Below are 18482 nucleotides of genomic sequence, written 5' to 3'. Positions count from 1 at the left end.
CCAAGGAGGACCAAGGGTTGCCAGTGGCAATGTGAAACTAGAAGAGCCGTCCCTTCCTCAGAGCGTCCAGAAGGGACCAACCCTGCTGACACCTTCATGTCAGAGTTCAAGCTTCCAGAACTGCGAGAGAGTCCATTTCTGTTGTTTTAAGGCACCTGATTTTGTGGTACTGTAATGGCAACCCTAGGAAAGTAAGACCCCAGGGCTGCTTCAAACGTCACCCCTACATTAATGGATAAAAATCCCTGTTCCTTTCAGGGCCCTGCCAGGAGGCTGTGCTTTCTTCCCCTTCTGATCACTGTAAATTGTAGACCCCTGACCAATCCAACGAGTTCACCACACTTGAGCCCTTTGCTTCTCCACCCCTGCCCCTTATCTGCTGATCCTGCAGGTGTTGAGATGCCTGTGTGGATGAGCCACCCAACACGTGAGCCTCGGTGTCGTAATCCCAACTCCAGCAAACTCCACTCTGCTGAAGCCATGTCCATCTTTGGCTCAGAACCACTCCAGACCATAAATCCTGAGCAGCCCATTCTCTGACCACACCTCAAATCTTTTCCGATCTCTTGCACTTCCTTTCTCAACACTCTTGTCCTTCAGCGTCCTAGCGTTCTCTGCTCCTTCAATCTCAGGGTATTATCGCAATCATTCCTCTCCTCACGTCACTCATTTCCTTCCTTGATCTGGCCCACATGGTCAATCACCTAAACTGCGAACCCACTCAATCTCTGAATTCTCCCGCAGCCTGGCTTTTCGCCACAGCCTCCAGGCAAAACTCAGTCTCGGGATCATTCACGCAAGGTGAGTTTCCTTCAGAACCCAGGTTGTTAAGTGATGTTAACACGTCACTTAGAAAATCACATCTCTGGCTGGGTTGGCTCTGCTGCAAAGCCAGGGACAGCCTGGCAGCTCAGCCCTTTTACTTGTCCCCTGCCAGCTTCTCTTCTTTTCCTTTCGGCAACTGCTGCTCACCTGTCTACTTCCTTCAGGTCCTGGTTTCCAGCAGAGAAGTCATCGCCTTCACGATGCACCGGGGTGAGGTCTTTGGTCACGAACCCTCACGTTCCCGGCTTCTCTCTACAAACACACCCACCTCTGCACCCACCTTTACTTCTTCCTGCCAGTCTAGAAGGATAGGATGCTCTCCTGCAAATCAAAGCCACCCCTTCTGCTTGTTCTTTTGATCCCAGCCTTTTCATTTCCTCTGGGACCCTTGCTCTCCTTCCCTGTAATTTCAGCCTGCTGTTAAGTTTCTCTACTCCTGAAGTCCAGCCCTCCTTTCCTTCAATGCCCCTCTAACAACCCTGCAAGGTCTTTCTCTTTTCCCTTCAACAGTTTCTCACCTCTCACTCTTCCACTCACTACGATCCGGCTTCTGATTCTACGGGAACTGCTTGTCAAGATTACCGGTCACCTCCATACGTAACAATTGGTGGGACTTTTTAGTCCTTATGTTCCTTTTCCTCTGGGCTAAATTTAACTGTTGGAATATTGTCTCTTGAAATTTTCTGCTTGTCTTCCATAACAAACTTTGCTTCTATTTTTTTCCGTCCATCTTTCCGCCTTTTACCTCCTTTTCAGTCCTCCTCTCCCATTTGCTGTTACCTAGGGTTTCATCCTTGGCCTACCGCTTTTCTTGGGTGACTTTACCCGCTGTATATTATTTCCTGAGAAATAATATATATTATGTTCCATATTCCGTGACCTCCTGTTGCTTGCACACCAGGTACTTACACTGTCTTGTAATAGCCTCCCTTTTCCATTATAGTACCTAGCACAAGGACAATTTGCAATGACATCTTTATGTGACTTTTTGGATTAATGTCTGTCTCCCCCTCTAGATGGTTAACTATGAGAACAGGAGCCATGAATATTTAGTACGTCACGATATACAGAGAGTCAAGTGCAGGACTTGGCCCTTAAAGAATGCGCCTGTCTTGCTCTATTATTTACCTTTATCCACCCAGGCCACTGAACCAAAATCCTGGGAGTCGTCTTAGGAATCCTCTGTATCCAATCAGTCACATCATCCTACTTGTTTCAGTGTAAATCTCTGAGGCAGTACTTCTTCCTCTCCATCCCTGTTACCGCTGCCCACAAGCAGGCCCTAGCATTTCTTTCAAAAAAAAATTTTTTTTTTTTACATTTTTATTCATTTTTGAGAGAGAGAGAGAGAGACAGAGACAGAGAGAGAATGAGTGGGGGAGGAGCAGAGAGAGAGGGAGACACAGAATCCGAAGCAGGCTCCAGGCTCCGAGCTGTCAGCACAGAGCCCGACATGGGGCTCAAACTCACGAACCGTGAAGATCATGACCTGAGCCTGAGCCACCCAGGTGCCCCAGGCCCCACCATTTCTTACTGAGACTCTTGCCTTTGTCACCTGCCTGGACCTGCCTTTGGGCATGTGCCTATCTGAGTCTGGAGTGATCTATTTGAAATGTAAAATTTGCCTCCAACTCCAGCTTCTCCTTTGGAACATCTTTGAGTGGCTTCTCATTGCCTACAAGAAAAACCTCCAAGTCCCATAGAATAGGACAAAAATCTTCTGTGGTCTGGCAAAGACTGGTCTTCACAGTTTCTACCTGGTTACACAGGTTCTCCTACCTCGCCTTATCTTGCATTTCTGACCCTGATCGGACCGAATGTCCACAGGCTCACCCATACACACCCACACCTTTATTCCTATGACCAGGGATGCTCTTCTCTCCGCACACGAGTCCCGTTGTCGTCATCACCAGCATCCTCTTCGTGCACGTGTCTGTCGCCCTCCCCATCTCCAACCAACTAGACTGCCTTGAGAGCTGACCCAACTCTTAGTCATCTTACCTAGCACCCTGCCTGACACATAATAGTTGCTTAATAAATCTCTGCCACCCGACTGAATGTGCTTGGAGCATAAATGAACTGGGAGCTGGCAGCATGACGTTTTGTTTTGGAGGCTGTTTTTCTGAGGTTCTGAATTATTGACCAAAGACTTCTTCCTTGTCCAAAGGAAAACAAAGACTTGCCTGGCATCAGATATTTCCTGCTGCCAGTTCTGGTATATATTAGCCTCTTGTTGAAAGGCCAAGTTAGACAATAAACCATAACAAGTCCACTGAGTCATAATGTCATCTTGAAGTTTTTTTTTCCTGGTCACCCCTGCTATCTTCATTATTAAAACAAATCATGTTCTCTATTAGCTTTTCCTTCAAAATCTAGCAACAGCAAGCTAATGTAAAAGAAAAATTTACTTTTTAAATTTGATCTTATAAATAATGCTGCATTAAACAAGGTTTACATGCACCACGATGCAAAGGTGCTTTTATTTCTATCAAATTCCCTCGAGTGGGATTGCTGGATTAGGAAAAACTCCCTCACTTTATTTTTATTTTTATTTATTTTTTAATGTTTATTTATTTTTGAGACAGAGAGGTGGAGTGTGAGCGGGGTATGGGCATAGAGAGGAGGAGACACAGAAATTCAAAGTGGGCTCCAGGCTCTGAGCTGTCAGCAGAGTTGGATGTGGGGCTCAAACTCAGGAGCTGTGAGATCATGACCTGAGCCCAAGTCAGACGCTTAACCGACTGAGACACCCAGCTGCCCCCCAAAACCCCCTCACTTTAAAAAACAAATTAAGCTCCAATATGTAAGCAATAAAGTGGAAGCAATGATTCAGGAGGAATAGTGACCTAAAATAGCTCTGGGTTTTTTCCAGTTACTCCAGTTATTTCACTCTGGCAAGCGACATCTCTGTGTACTCTGGTGTGTTTGCCTTTGTCACGTTAAGTGCCATAGTATTGACTCAGAGAATGGGGCTGCTTTGAGGTGCTCCCACCACTGACAGAAGTAAATGATTAATTCATCCAGAAACAAAAGTATATCATAAAGTGTATCCTTCCTGCCTTAGCTTCAAGATTTCCAATGGATGTTGCATTTTTGGGGCAATCCTGGGAGAAGAGAACATATTCAAGTCTTGGAGGGGAGCTGATAGAGAAAAAAAAAAAAAAGCTGCAACCATGTTTCCTATTAGAATCAGTTCCAGGCTGTACTGAGAGAGGTAATTGACTTTAGACGCTTTTCTCCAAGAGGGGCCATAAAACCCCAGCTAAGCCAGGGAAGAGATAGGTTCTACCTAGACCAGCCCATCCTAAGGCCCCAGGGGTGCAAAAGGAGATCCACTTTTTGTAGGAATAATAGCCTTCAGGTATTGAATGTGTGTTTCCTTGTGCTAAGTGCTTTACTGAAATCCTTTAACAATGCAAGCCTCTCTCTGGTTTTCCTGCTCTCAATGGAGATGGAGAAATGGGATTATTTTTAAATTTCAAATAAATATTTACATATCTGGTTCAACAAACTGTCACACCTTACCTACCCCAACACACACACACACACACACACACACACACACACACACACACACAGTCACTCACCTACCTCTTAGACTTTTATCAGGAAGAAACCTGGGAATGAGGAAGAAACTATTGGAGTACAGTCCATTGTTTTAGGTGATCCAGGCAGAGTGAATTTCCAGTTAATGTGGAAAGACTTAATAAAGACCATACCAGGAGAGAGATCTAGTCTATTGTTACTAATTCACAAGGAGCAAGGTTAAAGCTATATTAATAAGAGAACACACTCTTTATAAACAGGGTAGCCTTTAGAAGAAACAACTTCTCTCACAGATGAGGTTTCTTGGTCTTTAAGGAAAGTCAGAAAGCAAATTGGGGGCAGGCCCACTGGAGGTGAAGTACCCTCGGGGCATGTCCCCTCCACAAGAGAGTGCACCCTACGGAAGGAATGTATGGAGGGTGGTGGGTCAGAGGAAGCCTCGACTGGTATCCAGCTGAAACTCGAGGTTGTAGAATATTCCAGACTCAGGAAGTGGCTGGCAGAGGAGGCAGTGATAGAAAGGGGAGGGGGAGGTAGACAGGGAGGAGTGGGGCATGAATAAGGGGAAACCGAGGAAGAGTGAGGAAGGGCATGAGCCTACTGGAGATACTTTCTCTCTAAAAGCCCAAATAGACACTTGTTCTCCTTCTGAGATATAACAGTGTTCACTATTTTTTAAAAAAAAAATTTTTAACGTTTATTTTTATTTTTGAGACAGAGAGAGACAGAGTATGAACGGGGGAGGGGCAGAGAGAGAGGGAGACACAGAATCGGAAGCAGGCTCCAGGCTCTGAGCCATCAGCCCAGAGCCCGACGTGGGGCTCGAACCCATGGACCGCGAGATCGTGACCTGAGCTGAAGTCGGAGGCTTAACCGACTGAGCCACCCAGGTGCCCCCACTATTTTTTTTTTAAGGCATAATTTCTCTTTCTGCCCCCAACTTCCTACTGCTTTGGGTCACACGTGAAATGCTTTAGGAAAAGAATAACCTAAATCTCCCAGGGGAATTCAGGAAAGGTGAGGAAGTTAGCATAAGGAGAAGTAGCCACGCTACAGCTGATGGCACTTGTCCTGCCCCTTGGTGGACCGTGAGACACCACCAGCTGAGGGTCCTCCCGCCCAAGAGAGAGAGTGAGGTGATTCTCTGATGCCACTTAACAGGGCCCTCCCCACCTCCAAGGGTGCAGGCTGAGGCCAGAAATGTTAAGCATTCCCACGGTACAGGCACCTAGACTCTACTAGAAGCTTAAGACTTTACCGATCACCTAATATGCAGAAACACTGTCTGGGGTTTGAGCCTCCACACAACTCACTCATGCTGTTTCCTGCATATAGTATGAATTATTGCGTTGAATCCATAGTATGAGTAATTGCACACTTCAGCCACATCTGCTGCTTTTCTCCACTTTTTATTCTCCATTTGGAGTGTCTTACAGTTCTTCACGCACACCATCATCTTTCAGACATCTATGCACGTATGTGGTCTCCTCTGCTTGAAATGTCTCTTTTCCTTTCTGCTGGAAAACATATTTGTCCGGGTTTTTGTCCATTGCAGCACCTAGTGTGTGTCCAGGAAATGCTTACAGAATGAAGGGATGAATGAAATACTCCATCCCAACACGGAGTTAACCACTCCTGTCTCTGCGCTATCTTACAACCTTCTGTGTTGTTGCACTTATCACGCTATGCTGTCTATTTACCTGTCTCTCCGCCCCGGACAGATTGTCTTTTTTCTTTTACCGCCATCTCAAATTTATGACTCCACTGGCACCATCACAGCTGGAGGTGCTCAATGTGACACGGCACAAGATTTCCTGCCTTGAAGTTTCTGTCCAAACAGAAAAGCCCACCTGCTTGCCTGTTCCTTCTCTTTTTCTGGGGGAAAAATCCAATAGGGGCCATTTACCCAAATAAACCTCTTAATGCGTTTATTTACTGATTTTCTGGGCATTTGAGTTTCCCTCTGAAGAAACGAAATGAAATAAACACACACATACATAAATAAATAAAAGTGTTGGGCGTCGCATCCCTTCCTTCCCCGCACTGCTGAGGGCATTCGTCTTGCCCTTGCAATCCTGAAATAAATATTGAAGGAAATGGCATCCAGCGTTCACGTTGCGCAATGACACGGAGTGCGCCCCGCAAAACTGTCGGGGGGGGCACCCTGCGTCTGGACAGTCTCTGCGGGCGATCGGGGTGCTGTGCTGTGTCCTGCTCAGGGCCCCGAGGGTAGGATGCCTTCGCTCAGGGCACCCTCTGGCTGGGGCTGCTGTCGTGGGGGAGGAGCCTCTGGGCGGGACCTGCCAGAGGTCAAACCCACAGCAGGGGAAGGCCTGGCCGCCGCGTGGGACCTCAGGTCAGCGGTGAAGCCAGCGGGCTCGATGGGCGTCCACGACCAACACCGGGGCACCCGCCACCTGGGACTCCGCTCCCCGTTCAGGGTGCAGTAGATGCAGCCAACCCCCCAAGCCTGACGCGAGGCCTCCACGAGGCCGACGGGCTCCGCCAGCCGGGGCGGCGCCATCACCACGCCTACGCAGAGGCCGCGCGGCGTGACGATGACCCGGAGGGCGCCTGCGCGCAGCGCCCCGTGGCAGACGTCGAAGCGCCAGCTGCTCCGCGCAGGCCCACTGGGGCTTCGCCGCCGCGCCGCCTGCTGGCGGGGGGAGGTGCAGCGCGCGCTGGCTGAAGCCAGGGAGGGTGTTGGGGTCAAGTAACTGGCAGGTCTCGGCCATCGCCCACTGGCGCTCTCGGCCAGGCGTGGGCGGCTGCTTGCGTTCCTGGCGGGCGGACACCCACGCCTTGTTCATGCCCTCGCTCCACCGTCGGGGAGGGGCCTCGCCTTGCGTCGCAGTCACCGTGCTTGCTTGTGGGGAGGACTTGGGGAGACACGGCACGTGCAACGCCTTGCTGACTGTGCTGCAGCACGAGACGACCGGATTGGATTTCTTGGTGGGGATGCAGGTGTGGGCTTCCTCCAGGTCGTTCAGGCTAATAGGTGCAGCTCATCGGCACCCGCCATGGTGTGCTCCCCGGGCTCCTTGATGATGCTCTCTGCGCAGGGTGGGAGCCGGGTTCGACTGGCCCAGCTGCTTCAGCCCCTCCGCTGACCCCGATGATGGGGCTCGCACTGAACGTCACCGCCAGCAAGCTCGAAGCCGCGAAGGTGGAGATGGTGCCTGTTTTCACCAGGAACTCACGCCCACCAGGCCCGCGAAGTTCCCACGATGCGAATTCCTGATAGACTCTTTGTGAGCCCAGGCCGACTTCTGATGACGTGCGCTATTTGTGCCTTTGTAGGATCAGAACAGTGCCTGAAATGTAGTAGGTGCTCAATAAATTTGAACTGACTTGAACCTCTGTTCACATATCCACTGCATACCCACCGCACTTTGGAACCAGTGCAGTGTGCGTACAGTTCTCGAGGGCAAGCATCTTTACCGTGTGGTTTTCTGGCTTCACGTGATGTGATTGTCCTGTGTGGAAGTCCAGATACTGTCATCGATCCAGGACCAAGGAGTGTATATTCAGCTGGTTATTTTTTTTTGTTCAGATCGTTGTCTTGAACTCTAAATTTTTTAATTAGTTCAATATCCAAAGAGCCTTTGGGAATACAGACTGTAAAGGCCCATATTTCATATGAATTTCAGCAGCGTTTGGAAGGCCTGAAGTGGGCCTGTGCACTGTGGGACGTCCAGACAAGGTAAGTTGTTTTCCCCCACAGCCTTTGGATTCTGGAATATGGGCACAGCTTCCTTGAAAGGGAAAAGACCACACGAGGGAGCACCCTAGAGGGAGGCGGGATAGCAGTCATTAGAATAGATTTTGGAATCGCTGGCTAATCTTGTTTTTTTTTTTTCCCCCTCTCTGATCTTAAGATAAGTTTTATTGATCTGTGTCAAAGGTCGCAGATTCTTTTGCCATCTCCAATCTGCTAAGTCATTCCAGTGAGTTTTTTGTTTGTTGTTGTCCTGATACCTTGTTAGAGAAAACAGGTGGAAAGCCCAGGATGTTTCCCAGTTGCCTTTACCTTGGCAAGGCTCAATTTCTTTTTTTTTTATTTGTTTTTTTTGGTGTGTGTGTTTTTTTTACTAAGGTGTAATTGACATATAACATTATATTAGTTTCAGCTGTGCAACATAATGATTCGGTAATTTGCTGAAGTTGCAAAATGGTTACCACAGTACGGCTAGTTATTCTCTGTCACCATACAAAGCTTCAAAGCATGTTTTTCTTATGGTGAGTGCTTTTCAGACTTATTTTCTTAGCAACTTTCAAATACACAATACAGTATTGTTAACTATAGTCACCATGCTGTACGTGACATCCCTGTGACTGACTTATTTTATAACTGGAAATTTGTACCTTTTGACCCCTTTCACCCCCCCACCCCACCCCCACCCTGACAGTCACCAATCTGTTCTCTGTATGTGTGTGCTTGTTTTTTCGTTTGTTTTTTAGATTCCACATGTAAGTGAGATCATACGGCATTTGTCTTTCTCTGCCTTGTTTCACTTGGCATAATGCTCTTAAGATCCATCCACGTTGTTGTAAATGGCAAGATTCCATTCTTTTTTAAAAATTTTTTTTAAACGTTTATTTATTGAGAGAGAGGGAGACAGAGCCTGAGCTGGGGAGGGGCAGAGAGAGGGAGACACAGAATCAGAAGTAGGCTCTAGGCTCTGAGCTGTCAGCACAGAGCCTGACACAGGGATTGAACTCATGAATCCCGAGATCATGACCTGGGCTGAAGTCGGACGCTTAACTGACTGAGCCACCCAGGTGCCCCAAGATTCCATTCTTTTTTATGGCTGAATAATATTCCGTTGCATATATGTGTATGTATGTACAACAATTCCTTGATCCATTCGTTCATCGATAGACACTTAGGTTATTTCCACATCTTGACTGTGGTCAGTAATGCTGCAGTGACATTGAAGAATCTATCTATCTTTTGGAATTAGTGTTTTTGTTTTCTTCAGATGAATACCCAGAAGTAGAATGATACAATATTTCTCTTTTTAATTTTTGATTTTTTGAGGAACCCCATCCTATTTTCCATAGTGGTTGTACTAATTTACATTCCACCAACAGCCCACAGCTTTCCCTTTTATCCGTACCCGGCCCAGCACTTGTTATTTCTTGTCTTTGATAACAGCCAGTCTGACAGGTGTGAGGTGATGACTTATGGTGGTTTTAATTTACATTTCCCTGATGATTAGTGACACTGAGAGTTTTAAATGGTTTGTCTTTTTGCTGTAAATTTGTATGATTTCTTTGTAGAGTTTGGGTATTTACTGCTTATCAGATGTATGATTTATAAATGCTTTCTCCCATTTAGCCGGTTGCCTTTTCATTTTGTTGATGCTTTAATTTGCTGTGCAGAAACTTTTTCGCGTGATGTCATCCTATTTGTTTATTTTTGTTTTTGTTGCCTTTGCTTGTGAAGTCGAGTCAGGTTTAGAAAATCGTTGCCAAGATCCAAGTCTAGGAGATTACTGGCTGTGTTTTCCTTCTAGGATTTTTATGGTGTCAGGGGCATGACTCAACTTCCGGTTTTCTTTCTCTCTCTCTTTCTCTCTTTCTTTCTTTCTTTCTTTCTTTCTTTCTTTCTTTCTTTCTTTCTTTCTCTCTTTCTCTCTTTCTCTCTTTCTCTCTTTCTCTCTTTCTCTTTCTCTCTCTCTTTCTCTCTTTCTTTCCCTTTCTTTCTTTCTTTCTTTCTTTCTTCCTTTCTTTCTTTCTTTCGGGAGGAGGTATAGTTGACCCACAATGTTAAATTCATTTTAGATGTACAACTCAGTGATTTGACAGGTTGATACGTTATGCTATGTTCACTAGTAATAGCTACCATCTATCCCATTACACAGCTGTTAAAATATCATTGATTATATTCTTTGTGTTCTGCTTTTTATTCCCATTGGACTCAACTTAAGAAAAAAATTTTTTTTAATATTTATTTATTTTTGAGAGAGAGAGAGAGAGAATCCCAGGCCAGGTCTAAAGTCCATGAAGGAACCTAACATCTGTATGGCTTTGAAGACGTAGCTATTGAGTAGCAGGTAGCAGGTCCTATCTTTGGGCTTTTGGGAATCTCTGAAGTTTTTGTTTGCAGAGGGAGGTGGAGGAGAAAATGAGTGTGGGGGGCGCAAGGGGTTGCAGAAACAGACCTGTCAAACTGCAACGAATGTTACTCTAGCTGCTGTCATTTCACCGGGGACAGTACACTGTCCCTGATGCATGTCCGGAGAGTTTTCTTTATTTAGAAATTGGAAACACACTTCCAGATCTCTTACTCCATTGCCATTCTGCAAGCGTCTTCTAAAAGGCCGAGGCCTGCCCTTGGTTTCTGGCTCTCTGCAGGGCAATATCAGGAAATGGGAGAGCCGGACGTTGCCACGTGATCTCAAATAGTGGTAACGGTCACAACCCAGTGTTGTGCAACAGCATTTCGATTGAGGCTCAGTTTTCCAGTTCTGGTACAAGGAGTGCAAAGTCTTTCATATGACGTGTTTTGAACACCAGGGTTGTGTTGGTGGGTGGGGGTTGAGTGGGTGGGAGTGAGGGGGAAGGGGTCGTGGTGAGAGGAGGACCCACAAGTTAGTAGATAGTAACCAGCTGGCGTTACAGACTTCTCAAAAAGAAATTTGTTAAGAAAGAAGTTTGTAACAGGAGAACAAGAAAGGAAAGAAGGAAGGAAGGGAGCAAAAGAAAGGAAGAGAAAGGAACAGAAGGAAAACAAGATGGCAGGGAAGGAGGAATGAATTGCATTGTTGCTGGCACACACTTGACCGTGGGCAGTAGTCCTTGTTAAAGAATGCAGAGCTGATATCGGCAACTTAGAAACTTAACTTTCATCGTCATATGGAGTCTCTAGAAAGTTCTTTTCCCATGATAGTGAGTCCTGGCCAAATGAAGAGTATTGTCTAAGCAGCTGCTCCATATTTGTTGCCTGGCAGCATGGCGGCTGTTTCTAAGCGCCCCCTTCCCCCCCGCCCCCCATTACTGAAACCCAGAAGTCATCACGGTTCCGCAACCTGAGTTCACCACTACGCATGTGTCCCACAAAGTGGGAGGAAAACTTGGAAACATCTTTGACACAGCCCCTGAACAGAGTGTTGGAAGGTAGCTGGTAACCCCAAATGCGCACCGCTTTTTCAGCGTTAAGTGGGGAACAGAGGGAACAAGCTGGACGCCTGTAGGTGAAATGGTTGATTGGCTGGCAGCAAAGGATACACACACTCCAGCAGGTTGTTACGAAATGCTAGCATAAGCTGGCTGTTCGCTGGGAAAGCAGGGTCAGTGTAGGCGGTAGGTTTGAAGGAGAGGGGTCTGGGGATGGTTAGGGATTCAAGGACCACCCAGCTAGTGAAGAATGGGGGGGGGTGCAGTTTCTACTACTGGAGATTTGTTCGCCATTCAGTACTTCCCTCTTCATTGAAATTTAAGTCTGTGAACACAATAATTTGGTGGCCACTTAGTATGAAGAAAGGGCTGATTATCCAAATGTGCCTCTTCTGGAGGTAGATGCTCAAATGGGGGAGATCAACGTGTAACCTAAGAAGGGTTATCGGGGACATTTGGAGGCCTCCTTTGGACCCATAAATCTAGAGTCCGTTTCCTTTTAACCATCTTCATGGATTTTTAATACAACTGGATAATTCGAATTCAGAAATGTTAAAATGTAGTTAGGTCTGAGTTTGTGTGGAAACCGCTTTTGGAAAACATGCCATTCTCAGCCTGTTAGTAATTGGAAGTAGTTACTAAACAGCTTCTGTCATAGGTGAGGGTTGTAGATCGCCATAGAAGTCGCCTAATAAATGGCTCACGGTAAACCTAGATTGGGTTGCTCATCTAGCAATGAGGAATAATTTAAGTCCACAACGTGAGAGTAGTAGACGTAAAAGGAAAATTAAATTTTCAAATAACAACTCCAAATGTCACTGAAAACGAATGGGGTTGCAGGAGGTGAATAAAAATGCAGTCTGTTTGGTGTTACCTCGCTAGCTCACTAAGCATTGGTTTCCTAAGCTTGCTCTCTAGAATGCTAATGCCCAGAACCTAATGCAGTGAGCTCTGGGCCTCAGGGGCAGGGGGAGGCTTACCTCCTGGCAGGAAGTCTAGCAGTCTCAGCACTTGCCGTCACTTCTTTTCAGAGAACCCGAGTTGTCTGCATTGTTGACGTTTTGCTCTGTTTTCTTGGTGAAGCTTATACAGTTCTCTCTGAGGCCAGAAAACCAATGGAAGGGTGGATTCAGGTGCAGAGCCATTGTGTCCAGGGAAGATCAAATTTTGCTACATGAGATGCTTTTCATTGGCCCAGAAATATTAATTAGGCAGGAGTGACACCACCTGGTCTTCCTAGGAATCTTCACTCAGTCACTTCATTGGAAAAAGGGACATATTTTTACTGCATCTGCTGAAACTGTGTTAGGCACAGTAAATGCTGCATGAGAAATGGAAGGGCCCTGATCTTGAGGGGTGTATTATCTGAGGACTGTAAAAAACATATATATGCCTTCTCTACCCTGCCTCCTGGTTTCCTCACTCCAGAAATTCTGGTTTAGGAGGTTAGGAGGGGGAGTGAGGTCTTGGTATCTGTACCAGTTTTTCTGAGAATTCCTATGATTGCTTGGGTGTGGGGAGTGAGTCAGGGCAAGACTGATTGATAACATACCCAGAGAAATAGTCACTAAATCAGAGAACCGAAGAACCAAAAGAATTCAGAGTAAGATCAAGTTAGATCAAGGTTAGCTGGGGTAATCAGGTGAGGCTTCCAGGAGGAGGAAATAACTGTAGGTCTGTGTAAAAAAGCAAAGGGGTTGCAAAATAACAATAGTAAAGTAATCAAAACAAGGAGCCACTCCAGGATAAGGGGAAGGCATTTTATCCCCTATATATGTGATTTCACGATAATCTAATTCTACAATTTAATTTCAGTTTCTATTCTGGACCCTTAGGGAACAAATTAAATGTTCTGGAACCTGTGCTTTCAAAACCTAGTGTAATCCTATTACATTAAAAAAAAAACACCCTGATTTTTACCAAGTGTGTCAGTCAGAGTATGGGCAGAAAAACAGAAACCAGTTCTGTTTCAAAAGAATTTTCAAATACGGGGAATTTAATACATGTGTTGGTTTTATGGATGTTTGAAGGGTTGGACGAGCTAAAGAAGGGGACTTGAGAAGTAAATAGAATAATACTTAGAGAAGTAGGTATCTGTAGGAAGCAGCTAGTAATTCTGGGGACTAGGGAAATAAAAGGGAACAGAGATTGTTATAAAAGCCGGGTTTCTAGGGGTTCCATGTAGCCAGTACGAGGACTGCAGACAGTGGAATCCCTGGCCAGTACGTGGACCACCAAAGAAGGGCAGTTAACAGCAGGAGCTTAGATCACGGACAGGCTGCAGCTGTTTCCAGAAACACCAGAAGCAAAAGAATATGAGAAGGAAATAATGTCTCTTTCTCTTGCTAGAATTTAACAGAAAACCAGCTCCTGGGGGAGTCTGGGTGATGGAGTTTGTAGTAAGCAAGACCCAGCCATATAGAATTGATGGAAGAACGTAGGTGTGGAGCTGGGGGACAGCAATTAGGTAACGGGCACATCAGGTTAAATGAATCAAGATGTACTTCCTTCAGGAAGACCATAAACACACCTCAGTCAGAGGTTCATGCATGACTGCCAGCAGGGTTTAGTACTAAAATGTGCCCAAGTCTCGTGACAACAACTGGGCAGTGCCATCCAAGTAGAGAATGATGCTTGTGAAGTTTGGTGAATGCCATGTGAACTTGCACCTCTTCCCTTGTCTTTTGTGTTAACCTGATTCACTCACCCTTCCATCTACCCATCCACCCACTGATCCACCTGGTTAGTGCCTGTTATATGTTAGACACTGTGGTAGGCACTGGGGATCCAAAGATAATACCATACAGCCCTCCTTAGCTAGCTTCCAAAGCACACCAGCAGTGAATGAATTTGATAGTCACAAAAAATACTACAAGTAATAACTGTATCATTTATTCTTTATGATTTTATTTTTTTTAATTTTTAAAATGTTTATATTTGGGTGATACGGACAGAGTGAGAATGGGGGAGGGGCAGAGAGAGAGAGAGGGAGACAGAATCTGAAGCAGGCTCCAGGCTCTGAGCTGTTAGTGCAGAGCCCAACGTGGGGCTTGAACTTGCAAACTGGGAGACCATGACCTGAGCTGAAGTTGGACACTTAACTGACTGAGCCACCCAGGTGCCCCCTTTATGCTTTTCAAAGTGCTTTTTCATCTCCTGAAATTCTCGTGGGATATTTTTAAAAGGTAATTTCATGTTGAACATACTTTGATTTATTTCACACCAACAACCTTTCCATGAACATTGCATATCATTTTCTGATAAGGACAGTGATGTTTTTACTGTTTAACCTCCTTTTCGATGAATTGATTTTCTCCTCTGACCAGTGACTGTCCTGAATCTCTCCCATATTTGTAGGACTCAACAGCACTACTATTCCAAAGACTGTGTATCCTGTGGCAGTTTCTGTCTTCCCCTGTTTTTCTTCCAATTTGTATTGCCTCTTTGACTCTTCGGTTTGCCCATTTTCCTCCATCGTCTTCACCAGCTGGCTCTTGTAGATCAACCTGAGAGACATTTTGAGAGAATAGATATGCTGTGACTTCCTCTCTCCTGCCCTACTGTTGGGATGTCTTGTCTCTCCTGTTCCAGAACTTTATATTGAATCAAGTCTACTTTTTGCTTTCTACCAGTTTTATTTTACTTTATTGTCTTTAAAAACCTTAACTATGTGTTTGTATTTGATTGATAATGACCAGTGTTTCTCCAAGTGTTTTAAATAGACCACCTGCTTCTCAATCACCCAGGGAGCTTATTAAATATGCAGATTCTTTGGCTAACTCCAGTTCTACTGATTTATGATCTCTGGTGTGTGGCCCAGAAATACACATGTTTAACAGATTCCCTGCATGACTGATCACATTAAAGAGAGATGCACTGATAGAGACCTTTGCCTTCAGCTCTGACATTTTTATTCTCATCTCCTTTGGTGCTTTTAAAAGTATTGTCTTTAATGGAATACTGTATTATCAGACTTTGCAGATGGGCAGTAATGATTTGAAGTTTGCCTCTTGTTTCTGAAATCACTTTGCTTTGAACCAGTTATAATCTTTCTTCTCTTAGTAGCACACAGCCAAGATGCTTTCTAGATTTACAACCTTGCGCCAAAGTACTCCTGTGGAGTAGAGCAGATATTGATGTCAGGCTGTGGATGGTGAAAATTGGGCTCAGAAAGAGTAAGGGACTAGTTGAAGGTCACACGACTAGTTAATTCTAGAGTTGAGATCGGAAGCCAGTTCAGATCTCTATGTCTTTCTCTCTCTCTCTCTTCTTTGATTGGTATTAGTGTTACAAGACGTACACACACACACTCTTGATTCCATCCTTTGCAATGTACCGTGACACATACTGAATATTGGCACCTGCCTTTTGCAAAAGTAAAGTGACATCTTTTCTCCAAGAGCAAAAATATGTTTGAAAATGCCTCTCTCATCACCAAGGCCACTGTGAATTAACAGTTTATTCCCTGAGTGGTGCTCATTGCAAATGGTGAGGGATGACGCACACTGATGTGACTGAAGCAAACAGTCATGATAATTTCAAGGTCCACTGAAACAGCAGAAAACAAGTCAATTGCCACCATCCAATAGAAATGAAGCAACCCGAGGTTTTGCTCCCAGAACCTGAAACCTCATCAACTCAAAACAGCTTATAAGCGTTTACATGTTTATTCTCCCATCTCTAGATAATTCGCACTAAAAGAAGGGACGGATATTGTCAATCTTCCAAAATGGCTGATAATCCCAAAGTCATTTAGATTTGGCTTTGCAACAGGTTTTTATGTTTAGTGTTTGAATTTGGGCTTAATGTATTCTGAGAAATTGTAACATTTTAAGCAACGATAACACAGCAGTGAGAACCGGGAAATAATTTCCGGGCTTTCTTGTTCTGCTTTTTGACTTAACACTTCCTTCTCTTTCTGATCCATAATAGGAGTGATGGGTGATCTTTCATTGGACCAACTAAGATTGTTTCTGACTCTCTCTCACATATGTAATTATTGTATTTATTTCATAGGATCGATGTGGGGTTGCAAGGATGTGGGATTTACAGGATGCCCAGGTAAATTTTAATTTCAGGTAAATAGCAAATAAGTTTGTAGTATAAGTACGTTTCAAATGCTTCAGATAAACAACGAATAATTTTTAATACAAGTATGTTTCAAATAGTTCAGATAAATACTGAAGAATTGCATTTTGGACATGTTTATACTAAAAGAATTATTCATTATTTATCTGAAATTCTAATTTAATTGGCATTGTGTACTTTCGTATTGTAAACCAGGTAGCTTTTAAGGAGTTATATGAGATAATGTGTGTACAATATCTAGCACATAGCAAATGTTCAGTGAATATTAAAATTATTTTCATAATTGACCTTCTGTAGACCCTAACAAATAATAACTGGCATTTAGATATTACTTTACTATGTCCAAAACTACCTCGTATTCATGACTCTTCTGATCCTCTTAAGGAATCTGTGATATATCCATGTACCAGATGAAGAAATTAAGCCTCATAAAGATAAGTTTTACTGACGGTAGAGTAATCCACAGTATGTTATTCAATCTTTTACTTCAATAGACGTGTAGTTTTCTGTTTTCGTTTTGTTTTTTTGCAGCTGTGTAATGAACTTTTTAAGTCAGAGACAATAACTGTTGTGTACTCCATTGCCCAACCAAAAATACTGCTCAGTACATGTGTCCTCAACCAGTGCAACTTCCAGATTACTGCTGGATTCTTCCAATGATGAAAATAGCAATAATATTAATAATAGTAATACATCTTACGATGTACCAGCCGTATTCTAGGTGGCTTACATTTACCGGTATAATCTTCATAGTACTTGGTGAAATAGGGTAACATTATGGCCTTATTTTACGGATGAGGAATCTGAGGCACGAAGAAGTTAGGTATTTTCTTGCCCGGTTGTTTAGCCAGTAAGCGGTGGGGCTGGGAGAGTTTCAGGTGACCTGGCTTAGAGCCTGCACTCTTGTCCTTTGCACTATTCAGACTCCAGCAGTAGAATCAGTGATGACTCAGAGAACATGCACATCTGTAAGCATCTTGATGCACGTTGCCAAAATGCTTCCTGGAAAGATTGTGCCTGTATCCTCTTCTAGTAGGGATTCATGACTGTCTCAATACAGCTTTTTCAGCATTGGGTATTCTCACGAAAAAAAAATTTTTTTTTTCTTTTTGTGTCTGATAGGTGCAAAATAGTATCTAGTAGTTTTAATTTTTAAAAAGTTTTATTATTTTTTAAAAGCTTATTTTTGAGAGAAAGAGGGAACGAGTGTGGGTGGGGCAGCGAGAGAGGGAGACAGAGGATCCCAAGTGGGCTTTACGCTGACAACAGATGCCGGGCTTGAACTCATGAACCGCGAGATCATGACCTGAGCCAGAGTCGGACGCTTAAACAACTGAGCCACCCAGGTGCCCCCTGTACATATTTGACTACAAAAGGTTGAGCTTTCTTTTTCATATGGTTTAAGAAATTATATTTCTTCTCTTATAAGGCGTCTACTTACATCTATACCCTTGGGTATAGTGCTAAACAAACCAGTTACATGAGCCCTACTGTCATGTGTTGCAAATGACTTAAAAAAATAAAATTTTCCGTCTTTCAGTTTTGTGTTTGGACCTTTGGCTTATGAAGTATAACAGTAAAGAGAAGGAAGTAGGTCAGTCTTGTCTTTTGTGATTTCTTCTGTTGCTCTTGTGCTTAGAGAGCAGAGATCCAGGATTTTATTTAATTTATTACTCATTATCATTTTTTAAAATGTTTATTTTTTAGAGAGAGAGAGAGCACAAGCAGGGGAGGGGCAGAGAGAGCGAGAGAGAGAGAGAGAGGGAGACAGAGAATCTGAAGCAGGCTCCCGGCTCCAAGCTGTCACAGGTCCAGCATTTTACTGGACATTGTAACCCATTGCTTTTTTAAAGGTTTGGTTTAGAATGACTGTCTTCAGCCTCTGAAAATCCTCTGCAGAT

General features: G+C 44.3%; 1 protein-coding gene and 1 long non-coding RNA gene across 2 annotated transcripts in view; one reads left to right on the top strand and one right to left on the bottom strand.

Moving 5' to 3' along the window:
- The window catches only part of GLIS3 (GLIS family zinc finger 3), a 578617-nt gene that overhangs the window by 28824 nt on the left and 531311 nt on the right, over positions 1-18482 (top strand). The window lies entirely within an intron of this gene.
- Positions 5747-6907, bottom strand: LOC113594192 (uncharacterized). Its single transcript, XR_008291307.1, has 3 exons — positions 6692-6907; positions 6072-6446; positions 5747-5929 (listed from the first exon to the last, which is right to left on the bottom strand). It is a non-coding gene; the product is annotated as an uncharacterized LOC113594192 (long non-coding RNA).

Source organism: Acinonyx jubatus, chromosome D4 (genome assembly GCF_027475565.1).
Source record: "Acinonyx jubatus isolate Ajub_Pintada_27869175 chromosome D4, VMU_Ajub_asm_v1.0, whole genome shotgun sequence".
NCBI classification, from domain to species: Eukaryota; Metazoa; Chordata; class Mammalia; order Carnivora; family Felidae; genus Acinonyx; species Acinonyx jubatus.
This window is presented reverse-complemented; position numbering and strand designations above follow the sequence as displayed.